The 17,809-nt window shown below is 45.0% G+C and overlaps 1 protein-coding gene across 2 annotated transcripts in view; it reads right to left on the bottom strand.

The window, feature by feature from the left end:
* TBX1 (T-box transcription factor 1) overlaps positions 1-17,196 on the bottom strand; it is a 119,012-nt gene extending 101,816 nt beyond the window's left edge. Inside the window, exon 1 of one of the 2 annotated variants that reach the window (XM_085555535.1) lies at positions 16,864-17,196. The gene's annotated coding sequence lies outside the window, so the exon portion shown is untranslated. The remainder of the gene's footprint in view (positions 1-16,863) is intronic. The other variant, XM_085555536.1, reaches the window with a different exon arrangement.
* Positions 17,197-17,809: the final 613 nt, after the last annotated feature.

Here is a 17,809-nt window from a genome sequence, read left to right as displayed (position 1 = left end):
TGGTGTTGAGGCAACTGCCAGGGCAAGGGAGAGACAAATACTTCATTTGTTCCAGGGTCTGAAATAGCTCTTAGCAGCCTGCAGTGTGAGAGTCACGTTGCGAGGGGGAGGGAGGTGGGTGCCAATTTGTCAGCAAAGCCACTTATATGCATCAAAGTTACACCAAAGATTTATGGGTGTCTGCATGGCCCTCCCAGCAACCAGATACTGCTCCGGGTAGGTGAACCTCACACTCTGGAATGATAACAAAGCTCAGCTGCGGTCACTCAGCTCGGCCTGTCCAGGGAGCACTGCTGTCCTCATGCTGCCAAGGTCCAGGAGTTGAAAGCTGCTCAGGGAATCCCATTGCCCTGGATGTTTAGTTGCAGTTGGCCGTTAACCACCTTTTAAAACATCATCCAGAGGGTTAAGGGACAGAGCACAACCTGGGAACAGAGCTGGGGTAGAGCCAAGGCTAGGGCCTGATCTCTGGACTTTACAGAGACAGCGCATGGTTCATACAGAGGCAAATCTCTGAGAGGCCATCATCCACATTTCAATTTCATGTTTGTTTAATCTGTTTTGATGAATGCTCTGATGAGAGGCACAAAGCACCAACCAGCAGGACAGAGGTACTAGGTTTTGGAGGTTTCAGTCTCAAACAGACATTATTGCCAAGCCAGAAGGACCAAAATGAACCCAACAAACTCATTCAGTGTTACCTGAGCTCCTGACAAATCCTGACAGCCACCTGTGCCCCAGGCCAGCTTTCACAGGCACACACACATGTCCTCATCCCACTCAGCCCAGGTATCACTGTCTTTGTGTGGGCAGGTTAGCCAAGGGCTGACTGCAAATCTAGGAGAGTGATGAGCTCTTGGTTGTGCTCCTGAGCAGGTGGAGCCAGCTCTGATCATGCAGACAGCTCCAAAGTGTGCATGTGTGGGAAGTGCCCTATGTGTGTATTGACCCAGGAGACACAGCATGCACACTTTCAATTCTGCAGACTCTGAACAACTCTGATGTGCCACAAATGAAATACACGGATGGTGTTTAATAAGCTTAGCTAAAACCAGATTGGTTTTAAATCATTTTAAGCTGATTAAAGTGGGACATGTGATGTGGTTAGCCCTTCAGGTAGAGACCTGAAATGATTATCCTGTCTCTCAGGTCAGAGCTCCCCAGTGCCAAACTGCTATGGCCAAACTCCTCCAAAAACATACAAAGCAAAGTGTCAGCAACCTTCCAACAAACACCTGCTCATTTTGTATTGCCTCTGGTACTCAGAGAGCAATAGTGGAATGCAGGATAATGTGATAATACAACATAATACAATATAATTGGAATTGAAGATAGGAAGTCAAATACATGAGAGAGAGTGTCCACAGCCAAAGGCCTTACTCTAGTGCTGAATGCAGACAGTGAGGGAGCACACACTGCAGTGATGAGCAGTAAAAAGGGACATCTCATGACCTGGGAACAGTTTTATCTTTCCCTATGAACAGAAAACAAACAGAGCAGTGAAAAGACCTCAGGTATATGTAGTTGTTCTTCTCTTCTGAGACAGGCATACCTGGAACTAACAGTGACCCACAGAACTGGAGCGTTAACTCTTTAGCTCCTGGTGCACTACATGATGTTAAGATGTACAATGGCAGTAACAAAAATCATTAAACCACGACAGCGTGAAACAGAGCTACCTGCTCACCTCAGCTCTTCAACCTTCAGTGTAATTGTATTACAACACTTACTGCATATTAGCAAAAAACCAGTTGATTGTTAAAAACATTTTTCCATGTGCAGACATATTAGAGTAGTAAATAATACCCATAATCATCCAAATGTTTTAAACTCCATTTAGTCTAATACAATGCATTTCATTTTCATGTCATTATATACAAACCAGAGGCACGTCTGTGAATTTTGATACTGAAGGTTCCCTAAAGCTCAGGTTGGAGCAGGAGCTCCTCTGTATGGGGGAGGGTGCGGATTACTCTGCTTAGGAGAAGGCTAATGCCAGGCAGCTGAAGAGGCATAAAACAGCTAGGCAGCAAGGCTATGTGTGGAAAGAAGTATTGCATTACTGGAATTAAATGGTTTATGGAAGGAATAAGCATTTGATATTACTCACTCAGATACTACAGCAGATTGAGAGTACAGCAAGCTCCAGCCAGCATTGTAAGGGGAACTTTTAATGCTTTTTCAGTTAGAGTAAGTGAGATGCTGTTTCCCAAGTGCTGGTCTGGCAGATCTCCAGAGTTTTGCCAGTCCCTTAATTTGTTGCACATCAGCTATACTCCTGTTGCCTTAGCTGGCTGCTCACTCACTGTCTGCACACAGGACTGACCCCTCTAACTCTCCTCCAATGACAGGAACTGGGCATTCACTTTAGCAGCAGGAAGATGCACATTCTCCTGTGAGCTGCAGCAATCGCAGGGTTTGGGCTATGCAGTAACCTGCCCCAGAAAACTACTAATTTCACATGACTCCTTTAGTCAGGGAACCCTCGAGCACATACAAACAGCACCATGTGTGCTCTGAGAAGTAGCAGAAACAGGTAAAGCAGAGAGGAAACCACAGGCTGGGAATAGCCAGGCTCGTCTGTTTCCTGAGATCTCACCAGAAAAGTGTCCTCAGTATGTCCGGAATTAGAAGCAGGAGTAATATTTTTGCAGAATCACTCTAGAAGAGACTTTACACCTCCTGCTCCCTCCTGTAACACAACTTTTGAAACACTGAAACTCTGCCTTAGCTCAGTTACTGCAGTTGGAAGAGGCAAATGGTGATGGACTGTGTCCTTGGGCACATCTCAGTACATCAGTAGAGTGAAGGTGAAGCACAGTGTGAAGAGAACTCCTGCTGGGTTTCTGAGCTAGGGTACCTCCTGCTTCGCTCCTAAAGATTTTCCCCACCTCCACACTGGAAGCCAGCTTAGATAAGTACATCCCTGACAGCACCTTTCTCATCAATGCTGCTTCATGAAACACAGGGGGGAAGAAAACTGCTGCTGTAAAACCAAGCAACTGCCATCCCAGCCCCAGCTGAAAACCCAAAATCATTATCTGTTAGGAACAACTGGCCCTCGGGCTGCTGGGAGGAGGGGGTGAGGAGCCCCAGCCCTGCACGCTCCCACTGCAGATTTACTGGCCTCCTGTCTCATTTTAACAGAATGAAGCTGGGGGAGAGAAATACCACACATAAATTCGCACCATCAGTCATACAGGAGGAGAGAAAAAAAAATGCAGTCGTCTCCAAGATTTATGAGCCCCCCTGAGCTACAGCTCAGAAAAACAAAGACACACACGCACATACACACAAAGAGTGAAGGGAAACGTGATCCCGCTTGCAGCTTTATTCCTTTATCATGTTGCCTGACAGAGACCTGGACCAGGGCTGCACAAAGAGGAAGTGTACAGAAGGTGTGGCTGCAAACAGCAGAGAAACAGCCTCTGATTAGTAATGTGCATTTTATATTTGCTTGGCATTTTTTTCTTCTTGATGGTCTGCACCACCAAGAAATCTTCCAGGCCCCCTTCTGACCTGAGATAAATGGGGACAAACCGAGCCCTGCCATCCCGGTCATCCCTACTGCAAACTCACCTGGTGTGAGCTGGGACCACGGTGCATCCCACTGCTATTTATGCCTTCCCTATTCCCAGACACACGCCCATGCCAATGCTCACTGAGCACAGCTTATTTCACCTGCAGTTCTTCTGCAGTTTAGCAAGTGCTTTAGCAAGAAAGAAGTCTCTGGACCTAGATCCTCACATACTTCTTCCTATTTTGCATATCTTGCTACATAAAGAGATGATAAATCTGATAAATCAGATCAGTTTGGCCATTCTAAAATGGAGGTACCAAACAACACTATTTTTTACACGTCTTGTTTGTGGAATCTGCTGTCTCTCACAGAGGCAGCAAATGGTACATCAGTAAATGATACACTTAAAACAGTCTAAATCAAGTGAACATGACAAGAGCTTATCATCAATGATCAATCATGCTGCTTGTTGCTACATTCCACCCAGCTCCTTACAATATTATATCATCTATGTACGCTGCAGTGTGACAGGAACACTCCCTTTACCTTCTGTACAACAGCAGTGCACACCTCCAGGTCCAGACCTGGGCTCTGACCACTGGGGAGCACTGCTGCTGCTCCTCACCTGCTCGTAGGAGTTAAAGCAAAGGAAGCTCTTCAGGCCAATTAATAAACTCAGTTAGGCTTTCCCTGGCCTGGTTATTGTCTCAGAAGCCTTAGGGAATACTGTGCCCTTGAGGACAGGGGTACGTGTTGTCAGTGGGCATGGGAAGCGATATAACACCCCCACAGAGCCTGCAGAACCTGGAAACCAAACTGGGATCTCCCAAGTGTCAGCTGAGATAATGTTATTAATGCTTGTTTACCGTGCTTATTTACTAAATGCTAATTTAAACGCAAATTAAAGTCTTACCACTTTTGCACCACACTCCTGCACCTTTCTGACCAGGTTCAAAGCCACAGACAGACCTTAAGCTCAGAATCAGATTTCCTAAGCCTGTTTTAAAAGTTTCTTTTCACAAGCTTACCATTAACCAAATCCTTCCAATGAATGGCTGGGGAATGTGCACCTAAGCATCTAAAAACAGGGATGGCTCAGAGGCAGTCCAAAAGTTTTCCTGCCCCCAGTGCAGGTGGCTCAGCTTCCTATGAGAAATGGAGCTGTGTACCAGCCCACAGGATGGCTCTGCCTGCTTGGTAATAGATACTGCCTCACGTGGAATGTTTTCAGGAGGATGAACGGGCTGGGGGCGCACTAACACATGCCCTCAGTGTCTGTGGGATGATATATTTGTGCCTTGCCACCACACCTGTTGTTATGGAGCTCAAACGTGCATTGGAAACACAGTCCAAACTTCGCTCCAAATAGATCTCATGCAATCCAAATCCTCAGTCTCCTGCCTCCCTGAGCTTTTGTGCTGCACTTTCTGTGCAATTACATGCTAAATATCTGTCTGTCAATATGCTGGATCCCCTCAATTTGTATGACACGCTTTAACGCAGGCCTAGCCAAGCCTAATGGAATGACAGCTATGCCCTCCAACCATAGACCGAGTGCTGCTGGGAGTCTGCCTGGCTCTGCAAGGAACAAGAGAAGGGGGAAGAGGGAAAACACAGGGCCACCACTTAGCTGCTACATGTGGACCCCTCTTTCTTACAGGAAGATAAATAAATAGATAAATAAATGCTGCTTTCTTTCTGGTTGCTGGCTCTTAATGAAAAATCAGACAGTGGATGCCGTATTGTGCACGTTACCTCGCCCCAAGCAAGGACACAGCATCTAACACAGCTGCTTTGCCATCAGGTGTGAATCTGCACTCCTTGAATTTTACTGGGCACTGCTGGCTTCCAGCAGCTGAAAATTAGATCCCTCAGTCTTTGCAGAGATGCCACATTATGGGTGTTTTAGTCATGCACACCAGGGAACAGCCAAAGTGGGAAAAAAAATTCTCTCCAGGCTTGTTTTTGTCTTCACGTTCAAAACAGCTGTTAAGATCCTTAGAAATGACCAAATCCATCATTCTCTGTTAGGAAACAAGAAAAAAAGTTCAGAGAAAACTGCTTAACAACCAGAGAGAATTCTATTTATTCAAAACCTGGGTGCAAGGAGAGGAAGAGCACAATGTAACCCAACTGCACGCTGTCGGGAGGAGAACAAAAACCGACCAGGGGGACATGGCACTAAAAGTAATGATTTTTCAGCCAGCAGCCAGACAGCCGTCTAATCCCGTCTGAATAGAGACATCACTTGAATAGCACCTGTCAGTGTGACTGCTGATGTCGATTCCAGCTGGACAGGTCTCACACAGCCCCATACACATACCTCAATACTGTGCTTCCTAAAAGCTTTTTTTCTCTTTTTGTTTTCTTTCCTCCATCTTTATTGTCTCTACTCTAAACTAAGATTATTTTTTTTTAGGTCACATTTAAAACACTAAATGAAATCCACGTGTTAACAACCTGGCATTTCAAAGGACTGTGCTGGAGCTTGGTCACAGGGGTGTTTTGTAGCTGACCTGTGAGGCTGTTCTCTAATGTGATGTTTCACAACTTCGATGGCACTGCATCTCTTTGTTACATATAGAGGTTGCTGATAATTTTCTTTGTAGTATCAGAACTGTTTAATAGCCATCTCTTTATGTCAAATACCACTTCTTTTGCCTGAATAACAAATTCAGGTAGTCTGAATCCCTCACTGACTGATGTCTTAAAGGAAGCTCAATAGTTGTTGCCAAGATGGGTAAAAGGTTTTTTTGTTTATTTTAGTTCTATCTTAAATATGTGCCAGTGTTTCCTAACTTGCACTCATGGAAGGGAAGATAATAAATCAAATGAATACAGGCCAATTCCTGCCTCCTGCAAGGAGCTGTCAGCAGCAGCACTCAGCCTTTCTGCCTGCCCTCCTATCCCTGCATTGCAATCCACTGCCCTCTGCATGTGCCCAGCCTGGGGATACACTGCAGATGCAACAGATCTGGGATTCCTTCTCCAGACAGAGCACTGCATGTTGTTGATGGTACAGCAAGACGAGCTGCAACAAGCAACGCACAGCTGGACTTGTACTGCATGTATTTGTCAGTGTGCACCAGGCCTGACCAGCTGTCCAGTCTTGTAAGGGGAGCTTCTTTCAAGACTCTCTTCATCCAGGCCTAATGTCCTGTCAAGGAGCTGATATGCTTTGTTGCGTGTTTTAGCAATGACTGCAACACGAGCATGCAATTTAGCATCTTGGACAAAGTATGGCAGAGCTGAACAGGAAACACGAGCTCAGTCCTGCTGCTCCCTTGTAGTTATTTTTATAGCCTTGAAACAAAGTTGTTCTGTTAGCTAACTACTGCAGGGCACCAAGGATGCTTTGCTTTGTGATTTATGCGACCTTTTACTCACTTTTCATAAATGCATAACTATGTCTATAAATGAGAATAATCCCAAAACATCTACTTTGCTTCATGGTGATGAGAACCTTAGAGGAGCACTCCTGGGAAGCAGCACCACTTCAGAAGTACCAACACTGCGTTCTTTGGTCTTCTTCATTCCCCCTCAAAAGTTGATAGCTGAATTTTTCCCTGTAATTCCTTTGGATTTGGCCTACTGTTGCCATATGAATTCTGGGACTACAAATCACCTGGGAAACAGAACCAAGGCCATGGGCAAGAATTAAACCTGGCATTCAAAGCATTTGGACACTTGGGCAACCTCTGACCGAGTCTCAAGGGGCAGCAAATGAAGGTGATCCAGGCTGAAATGCTCCAAAATGGAAATGGACAACAAAACAAAACAAAACAAAAACTGAAGCATGGTTCTAAAGGGCTGAGCAGGCTGGTCTTTATAGAGGAATGAAATGAAGTTCTTCAGTTTCAACTGGAAGTTCCCAGACTTGGACCCTGGGCACTGCCCTGCATTTTAAGCATGTCTACTGAAACACAGAAAACACCTTTGCTATTTATGAGTTCTGTGCTAAATTATGCAGAATTAATACCTGAGGTAATGCTGGCAGATATTTAGCATTTATAACAGTTAAGGCAAAACAGTTTGGTCCAGTTGACTTTCCAAATTCTCAGAAGCAAAACCTCCCAAAACATGTCAAAGTCAGAAGTCCTCGGTGTGGTCTCAGTGGAGAGTTTTGTGTTAGGGTTGGCTTTATGATTTTGCTTTTTTCTTTTTTTTTTCAAGGTCTGACTAATGATGCAGATCTGATGAGAATTAAGACAGTAAAGGAGCCTACAAAATCCTTTGGTTACACAGCAACAGAAAGGGGGTCTCCAGAGAAGGAAATTTCATCCAGCTGCTTTGCTGACAGGAGAAAGCTCAGCGTGATAAAAGAGATCCTGCCACTTGCTCTGAGAAACCCAAGCAAAACCCCGCACTGATACATCTCTGCTGACACCTGCTCCAGCTGGTCCATAGCAGTTTGACAGGGCTGGATGGCAAAAAAGGAGGTGGGCCAGGTCCTGAGAGCAATCGTGACATTTCACGTCTCTTATCTAGCTCTTTGCTGTTGCAAAAGCTGAAAATGAAAAAACCCAAACTTTTGGGCAACAATTCTCTTTTGCTGCCAATGCAGAGTGTGCCTCTGACTCACTCCAGCCAAGCTAGTTCTCCCTTTTCTTGTTTCCAGTCCCAGGTACCCTGTGTTCTTCAACATCTCCTACTATGCAGACTAGAATTTCCCTTCGACCCTCCCTGCTTCCATGCTATATTCTACCCCTGCAGCCTTTCCTCCCTGATGTTTCTCTACCACTGTAATTTACTTTTTTAATAAGATCAACCCTTTAGTTCCTTGTACTCCTTGCACTTTGATCTGTATGGGAGAACACGGCCCTGTTTGTCACTCTCTAGTCTGCTGGATACTTTGCTTGAATCAGCTCGCTCAGCACACGGCAGTATTTACTGTCCTTGGTTCTAGTGCATGGCTGGGAGCAGAATATTGTAATGGTCTGAACATAATCGGAAGGCTGATGTTTCAATCACACACACTAACAATGCTTTTGTTTCTGAATTGAAGGGGTGTTTAGTCTATTGAGCCTTTGTAAATCATGAAATAAAAAATAAACAGCACTGACTGTTGTTCTTTCCTCCCCTCATAAATACATCACCGTGATATGTGTTATCTGCTGCAAACACCAGCCAATTTGCTCTTTCCTCTGGAGATAAGATGAGGCATCTGTTTGCAGTGAAGATGAATAGCAGGCCACGTTACCTGGTGTCAGGTTGCAGGTGTCTACCTGCCACGCTTCTCTGGCCCACACGCCCTGCTGCTGGACTAACCCTGCTGCTGGACTGCTCCCAGAGCATCAGCAAGGCTGTGGGGTGAGGCTGAATGCGGCATTTCCATGCACAGTGAGGGCTGCATTGTGCCCTCTCTTCCCAAAGAAGGATCCTGCATTTGGCCTGGGAGCTGGTGCTGACTGGTCCCCTCACACTCGTGATATTTCCCTGTGTTATAATGACACTTTCCAAGGAATGAGTTATTACTGCAACAAAATGGTTTACCTTCATTTCATTCTCTTTCAGCCCATCTGATCTGATGCTCCTGCAGCCTCCGAGATGGCAGTAGTGCTGGGGTGAGACAGTGTTAGCATATAGGGAACAGTCTCATAAGAACAGACCAGCCTCCCTGGAGTTCAGAGGCAGCCCTGGGAAACGGCAGCCCCTGGAGATGTGCGGGGCACAGCCTGTCTGTCCTCTCTCCTTTGGATGACACAGAGCGCTCCTTTACTGAATTTTCTTCCCAAGGGAGGGAGGCAGCTGATGTCAGGTGAGGATTTCAGGGTCTGGCTCATCAGATTCCAGGGAAACGGCCACCCTCATAACCCAAAACAGCTGGTGTGTTTATAGTAAACATAAATGATAACTGGGTGGCCTTTGAAGCTACCATGTCCATTGCTGGTAATTATGGACAAGTGGATACAGCAAGGATGATCCAGAGCACTTGTTTAACATTCAGACATAATTATGGCCATTATCAAATTTCTGCCCCCTCAGCAAATGGGGGGACGGGGTCAGCCCTCCGATACCATAGGCAGAAACAGACAAGGAGGGGCTTATTCCCTGGCTAACTCACTGGACAAAATTCCTGAGTACCACCTGGCGCAGCGAATGGAGTTGCCTTTGCTGCAGTGGAGGCAGGTGATGATGGAAGGCCCCTTGGGCACCCCAGCCAAATGGATTCAACACCGCGGCCTCCCACAGAGCTGGCCTGGCCCCTGTCCCCTGGGTCCAGGAGATGGGGTATTTCAAACGCCAATTACACCTCTTGGAATGTCATTTCTTGAGCAAGGGGAGAGGGCATTGGTGACACTGCTAATTGCAAGGAGGTATCCCTTGTGTGTGTGTTGAGAGTGAAGCCTTACCCCCCACGGTGCCACCCCATCCCCACCCACCCTTTGTGAAGGATATCCCATCTCCCAAACACTGCAGCTTTGTGGCAGAGGGAAATACCTGGTTTGCAAAGGGTTATTCCAAACACCAGAGCTGATGAAAAACGTAGCTACACAAAGCCTTTACAGTGAGAACCTGATCCACAGGGAGAATTACTAAACAGGGTCTACCCAGGTATGTCAGTGAGAAAGCATGGAGGACAGAGAGTGGATTTCAGTATAAGGAAACAACTGAATCAACTTCTTCAAAGGCAGCAACCTAATTCTGTATCTTTATGTATGTTATCCACACGGCATATTTATGTTCTTAGACAAAACCACACGATTATAGAGCATCTAAAGATTCTCCAGTAGTTGGCAGAAGCTGTAGATCACAAGTCACAGAACTGCAGGGTTAGAAGGGACCTCAAGAGATCAGAGTCCAACCCTCTTGCTAAAGCAGGCTCCCACAACAGGAACAAAGGATGCACAGGTTGTGTCCAGCTGGGTCTTGAATGTCTTGATAGAAAGCAAGTGGCAGCATGTGACAGAAGAGAAATATGCTCCAGAGAATGCTGGAGTGAGCACCCTCACAATGACACTTTGGTCTTTGGCACACACAGCATCACAACTGAATTTTCTATTCACTTCCTAATGCAGCTGACTTTAGCAGGCTGAAGTAAAAGACCAACAGTACATCATCCATTGCTAAGAGTACCTCTGTACACTCACCATCTTTCCAACTAACAGAGCCAAACATTTATCTGTGACTTGAGCCAATTCCTGCTGAAGATGTACCGACAGGGAAGGGGCTGGTTCAGCATGAGACAGGCAAATGCATGCTAGAGTGCCGGGTTCCCATGTGAGCTGCTCTGAATAATCTCTAGTCCAATATTTACCTTCTTGAAGAGAGCAGGGCCAGCCACCCTGCAGCACCTGGCAGTGGAGCAAAGCCTGCATGAGCTGCTTCCTCTGCTTTGTTGTGGAAGAGGAAGGGGAGCAGCTGATTATTTTTTCTCTCTGGCTGTATCATAGAAGTAATCAAACAGTTGTTGAAAGTTGGGAATGACGGTGTTGGAGCAGGAGAGGGAGAAAGGGCCTTGTGTTAACCTAAGTGATAAGCTTTGCCCAGCCACAGCTCAGCCTGCCTTGCAGGTGGCATGATGGGCATGCAGGGTTTGTTCTTAGCAGTTCACCTGCTGCTGGCTTTCATCACGTTTTATTCAGTTTTCCTGTTTATCTGAGCGGCCTATTGTCATCACCTCCGTGCTGCAGGGCAGGTCTCAAGTGTGGAGCAGTCTGCAGGGCACACGTGGCACAGCCACCACCATTGCCAGAAGTCAGGAACTCCTTCTTCCCTCCATTTATGAAAATTGCTTCCTTTGCTGATGGTGATAAATGCAGGCAAACAAACACCACTCAGCCTGTTAAGCTTGTCTTTCTCCTCAGGACTTGAATGGTGTGGAGTACTCAAAGCATTATAAACAGACCTGATTTCCAGTAATGAAGCTGGAATAGACATGAGCAGGTCTGAGTACCACATGATGACAGGTTCAGTTATGGTATTATTGGATCAACGGTGGTACTCAGCATGGTCACTATTTTCAGGTGGAAGTTGCAAAAAGACAATTTCCCGTCTTTGAAACACCCATTTTCATATGTAAAAGTTAAATACACAACCCTGTGGCCTGCCTAGTCCACAGCTGCTCAGCCATGCTCAGGGCTAACAGCGTGCAGCTGCCAAGTGCAGAGTCAGCCTCTGAGAGCCCTGCCATGGGTTTTAGTGGGATTTACTGCACTGAAATGCAGAAAATTTCGTTGCCTTTAGGATTAGTCTCTTTGTTTGCACTTAGAGCAGGGCATACTGTCTGCGTGTGCTTCACTGTACATGGTGCTCTTTCCTTCAGTTATCACCACTAGGACTTCTGCCTGCAGGAGATGCACAGCCTTAATTCCTTCAGTCAACAGTCACTGCAGCTGGTGACTGACTCTGAATGCTACTGGAGCAAAGAACATCAGGAATTTATGACAACTAACCTAGCCTGGGTAGATTCGTACTGATTCTGGACTGACCACAGACCCTCCAGTACAAACCAACATCACTATAGTAGAAGAATTTTATAGCGCTTTTTGAACTAGAAAGTTATCTTGTCATTTGAGTTAAGTTTCCATTATAAACAGTGAATAACAAAGATGAAGCAAGGTAGTCTGAGGAAATTGCAGGAGCAATGCAGCCCTCACTCTCCACTGTGGCTACCAGAAAGTCCTGAGTGAGCCCAGCTGCACTGACAGGTAGTGTCCCACAAGAATAACAGATAAACACACACACTTCCCAAGTCACTGGATGCTATATTTCTTCTGATGAGAACCATCCATTTTCTTCTGTCCTCTGTGTCACATTAGTGAGGTTTTATAGAGCAAGGCAGGGAATGGGTTTATTTACTCCTGACTGCACTGCACAGTACCCAGGTTTGTTCGTATTGGCTACAAATGACCTCAAGGTCTTCCATTATAGGCTAATGTCTGCAGCTTTCTGACCTCAGATGTGCTTGAGGAAGAGCTGCAGTAAATCAGTGCAGCACTTCGACGCAGAGGAAAAAAGTCTCTATTTGCCAGTGGGAGTGGAAGGATTCTGGCTGGGCTGCTGAAGGGGAACATGCTCTCAGCTGCTCAAAAAACTCTGCAGGCAGAAGCAGACTTTGCATTTGCATTTGGAAGTGCAGGACTGTTGCAGTGAAGCAGGAGAACAGTAAGCCTGGCTGCAGTTCTCCTTCCACCTAGGCGAGCAGGGGAAGGCACAACAATTCACTTCATACAGGAGGTCCCATGTACACAGGCTGACTTCTGCAGCTGACCAGTACAAACACGGGTTACAGCAAATACTACTGAAATGGTACCACCGCGTGTTCATCTACTTTAAGTTTCTGCTAACATCACTAGAGCCAGGCACACTGCAACAGCCTGAAGAGAAGTTACTGGACTCACAGCATGGAAGACACTGGCTTGGTCAAAAAAACCTGTGGTTTTTGGGATGCCATCTGAGGACCATCTTTGCAGTGGTGAGAGTGGCCAATGCGATGACTCTTTGGAAATTTTTGATGGCAAGTTAGAATCCAAAAGTGGAGACTGACTGTCTTTGCAAGCCAGGGTATTTGGAGGTGTCTATGTAGGGCCACTGCTTGCTATAGCCGAGCTGTTTTTATACCTTTGTCTGAAAGATGTCTGGTCTCACACACCTTCTCTGTCATGAAGCAAAGTCTCTATTTCAGAAGCCTGCACTAAGGTCTATAGTCAATCCTTACCATTCTTCTTACCAGGATACAAAAAGTCTACATGGTCCTAGAGGAGATGGGTTGTAGGAGAATGAAACTGAGAATGCCATTATATACCCTGTGCACCACAGCATGTAGGATTGTAGGAGGAAGCCATAATGTAACCACAAAGCACCATAGCTGAAAATCGTCCCAACCACAAGCAGTTTTCCTCAGGAGGGTGGAAAGAAGAACATTTACCACATCCTCTCTACAGACAAGCAGAGCCCCAGGAGAAGGTATGGAGGAGGAAGTGCATGTTGCAGAGCAGAGCTTCTCTCTGCAGGACCTGCAGGCAGTGCTGGATTTCAAAACTAGTAACAAACCTCACAAGTGCAGAATGACAAATCTTGGAAATATCTACAGATGCATTCAAACTTCGTGATTCTGGCCCAAGTCCCTACACAAGGACCAGTAATTTCTAACTTGTAGATTAGAGGCTCAAGCAGCTCCAGAAACTGAGACACTGCAGAAAGAGTGGCATGTCTGTATACACACAACAAAGCACACACAGCAGTACCGGTGTGGGACTGGAAGCCTGGATCTCTGCATCTCTGAAAGTGCTCATCTGCTTCTTGCTTGGCATTCAAAAATACCAAGTCACAAGATCCAGACCTGCCAATTCTGTCACATTTCACTTGACAACTGTCCCTCTTCCACACTGTGATAACAACTTTGAAATTCACTTGGTGTTTCAGTTTCCTTCCTGTTTCTCTCAACAGCTACACAAATGACTGTCAACACATGCACAACAATAGTCTATCATCAGCAGATAAGCATGAAGTGCCCAGGAGCCAGTGTCCACATGGCCATTCCCAAACAAAGATTTGCATGTATTAAAAACTGTATAGAATAAACAATTCCAGTGAAAACAGGGAGTCAGAATTCTTTTCTTTTGGGTACAGGTTCTGAACGTTCTGTTGATCATTGCATTGAAGTTATGCAGACAGACCTTGCAAAACAGAAGTCTAAGCCAGGCAGATCCCAGCTTTTCTAAAAGAGGTAACTGATCTATATCACAGCTGTGTCACCACTGACAGTCACTGGGGGTTTTACCTTCTGTTGTGCCTGAAGGAAGCAGCAGGACCACAGCCCAGATCGCTGTCCTCAATATCCATACAAATGATGAGACATTCAAGCCCCAATCTAGAATTCTGTATGTGCATACACCACCAAACCTGTGCTGATAGCAGCTTATCTCAGTTCTAGAAGACTTTTCCTACAGAATTATCATGTTCTTAAGAGGTTATTTGTCTTTCAGTTTCTTATCTTCCTCAGTGGAAAAATGGATTCAAATATTTCTCTAACACCAACGACAAAACAAATCAAAAATTCCCCAAACAAATAGCAAAATAAGCCCCAAATAGAAACACTGTTTTTGGCTTGAATACAGTTTCATGTCATGACAGCTGCCCATTAAGACACTGCCTGAAACAGCATAAAAGTGGCAACAGTTGTGTATCCAAGGCCATCAGTTCATAGCGCACTGTTTGTGGCAGCAAAGATATCTTCACTTTCCTCTGCCTCGTCCTGTTCTCAGAGCACTGTTATAGGAGCGTTGTTTTAAAGTCAGAATCATTCAACATCCAGGTTTACACACATGCAGTTAGGGAGAGGGGGGTGTGGGGAATGTGCACACTGTGGCACCAAGCTAGTACAGCAGTGCCCAGGCAGGGAGCCCAGCCAGCAGCACGCTGGGGAAACCCTCCTGGAGCAGCAGCAGGACGGCCGTGCCAAGGGACTCCTCGATCCCCTCCCGTAAGCCCTGCTTAAATCCCCTGGAAATGTCTTTCGTTTCTCTGTGTTTTTTTAAGAAAGCAGTTTTCTTTCACAAGCATATCTGTCAGTCAGCTGAGTAAGAACAAGATGTGGATGGTTACTTGGGCACTGCAAACATCAGTGGTGTGTCAACTTGTGCTAGAGTCTGAGTCTCTAAAATAGGAATAAATTCAATTCAAGTGTGTAAAGTAGCTTTTCTATGTATAAGAATAGATTAAATTTGACAGCTTTGAAAACCTGATAGTGTCAGTGAAATCCTGCTACTGTGAAGGCATCCAGTCTTTGCTCTCTCCCATAATACATCATTTAAAAACCTGTTTGCTGACTGTTTTTACAGTTACTGTAAAAGTGAGAAAACTTCCAGATTCACACTTCTCCTCGTATTTTCTTATGCCACAGAGAATTTTACTGCAATTAGTCTGGTTTGTAATGGAAAACAGATGAAAGTACAAATGAAATCAAAACCTTGCCACATATCTAAGACATTTTTCATGCCATGCATCCCAAGAAGCGTTCCCAAAACCAACAACATTAAATTAAAAGCTCAAATATTTCAACCAGACCCAACGAAAGCAGATTAAACTTAAATTTAAACAAGAAGTTAAAAGATTTTTCCTTCTCCTCACCTGCCAAGTCCTCAGAGTTCAGGGCTCTGTGTTTCTCTGTCAGCACTTAGCAGCAGAAACACCTAGAGCTGAGAGGAGAGATTTCCTCCTCACGCAGGCATTATTCATTATTTCTGAAGTGTCGACAATTGTCTTCAACACTACACCATGCACACAAACAGAGTCCCTGACACAGCCAATTTCCAGTCTGAGGCTGTTACCTTTGCTCTGCTTTGGTATCTCACCACAAACCTCTACAGGGCACCAGAGGAGCGCAGCCCAGCTCCGACCAGCAGTTTTCCACTGGATTAAACAGGGGTTAAACCAGCTGCAGTCAAAGTTGCAGAGTAGCCACAGCAGGACCAAGCTGAGTTCTGAGTGTTTGAGCAAACAGCAAAAGAACCAATTCTCATCAGTTTTGTTTTAAATTGAAGGTGTATTTCAGTGTCTTCACATGCAACACATTTTGAGATCATTAAGAGTTCTCCTTTACTCCAGCTTTCAACCACAGCAGCATTACAGATCAGCCAGCAGTCGTCATTTCTGAACCAAGGCAAACTGGCAGCTACAGTAACAGCTCCTACTGGTGGAAGCTGGTGAAAGTTTTGTTTTGTTGCCTGGAATTTTGCACTAAGCTTTCTGCCAAGGCATTTCACACGAGTGTATTTTCTCTGACATTCTGAAAGCCCTCAAGTGTTCCTGCAAGTGACTTTCAAGATTTACTCCACATTCACATTTCTGCAATTTCTGCATCCCAAAGCACTTGCACTCAGTTACTATCCTGGCTTTTCCCTGGCTGTATCTTGTGGATGAGTGAGCAGAGGCACACGGCTCTGTGCCCTTACACATGAAAGGCACATACACGTACACCTACTAATGCCCAACAGATCATAGGAGGAGAATACCACATAGAGATTGTGCCATTCTGATGTATGCTCTAGCTATGTTTTTGTCTACATTCTTACGCAAGCCAAGCTTTATTTTAAACTTGCTCATAGCTAATTATTGCTGATCCAGCAGCATTTGGATCTATAAGTAAAACTCATTCCAGCTAAGAGCAGAATAGATATTACCATTGTGACTGGGGAATAAAACAACTTAAAACCATACCAAACCAAACCTGAGCATTAGCACATTCAGACGTCACAAAAGGACCTTATGACAGCTTAAGGCCTCACTATGCTATAAACTAGGCTTTAAACCATACACAGTTTGAAAAGACTCAGCAAACCACAGCTCCAAAAGGCATGTTCCCCCTGAGTCCCCATCAAAACCCTTCTCAAGCCTACCTGGTGTTGTCTTCTGGTATGGAGGAAAGAGAAAGTGCTTTCTTGCTCATCATGCTTTGGTGATCTGCTCTCTTTCAGACAAGACACTGCTATTAATAGCCAGGTAAGATACTGGCTCCTCTCCTGTCCTCTGCCTTAGAAGTGCTTCTTGTAGTTGTCCATGGTTCCGAGTAACATTTTCCCAATTAGATCAGAGAAGTCCCTCTCCCTCCAGGAAAAGTCACCCAAGTGGTTTCCTTCCTCTTCCTCAACTGCTTGGCACAGACAGTCAGCCACCCTGGAAAGCAAAGATCGAGTTCATGAGATTTGTTTGAACCACACCCAGTTTACTGTTAAACACAATTGAGTACCACAGAAATGTGCTATGGTAATTCTTACCTTCAATCCAAGCGAAATGCTCCATAATCTTTTAAGACAGGAAATGACACGATACCGTTTTTCCTATTTCATTGATATTTTCAAAATTTCCAAAACAAACTTGCATATGCAGTTAGAACTTTTAAGTATCACATCTACTTACCTGGAAACACTGCTTGGGTGTTTGATAGAGCATCCACTTGTCTACATCAAAATATTGACCAAAATTCCTGAACAATATGTGTAATATTTAGTGAAGTTTTAGCTTGTTCTTAACTTGATTTATTTGGAAAAGCAGACCCTCTGTTGCCTTGTCTTTTGCCATATCTTCCTACCGATTCCATGCAGAAACAACAGGACCAAACACAACTCTCAGCTGGGTTCAATGTATAACACAAGAAAATCTCTTTCCCTACTAAAACTATAAATTTGCTTTGACACTGTGGAATACAACAAGCCTGGTACCAAACAGGCTATTTGGATAAGAAAAGAGTTTTGGCCACACCTTTCAGATGGGAACTGTATTAGATTCAGGTTATCTTAAAGATGTGAAAATCATTTTCTAACTTCAGTTTTTAAATGCTTAAAA

The sequence above is a fragment of the Coturnix japonica genome, chromosome 9, assembly GCF_054131305.1.
Source record: "Coturnix japonica strain WE chromosome 9, WE-NBRP24, whole genome shotgun sequence".
Lineage (NCBI taxonomy): Eukaryota > Metazoa > Chordata > Aves > Galliformes > Phasianidae > Coturnix > Coturnix japonica.
The sequence above is the reverse complement of the archived record's forward strand: the minus strand, read 5'-3'. Positions and strand labels throughout refer to the sequence as shown.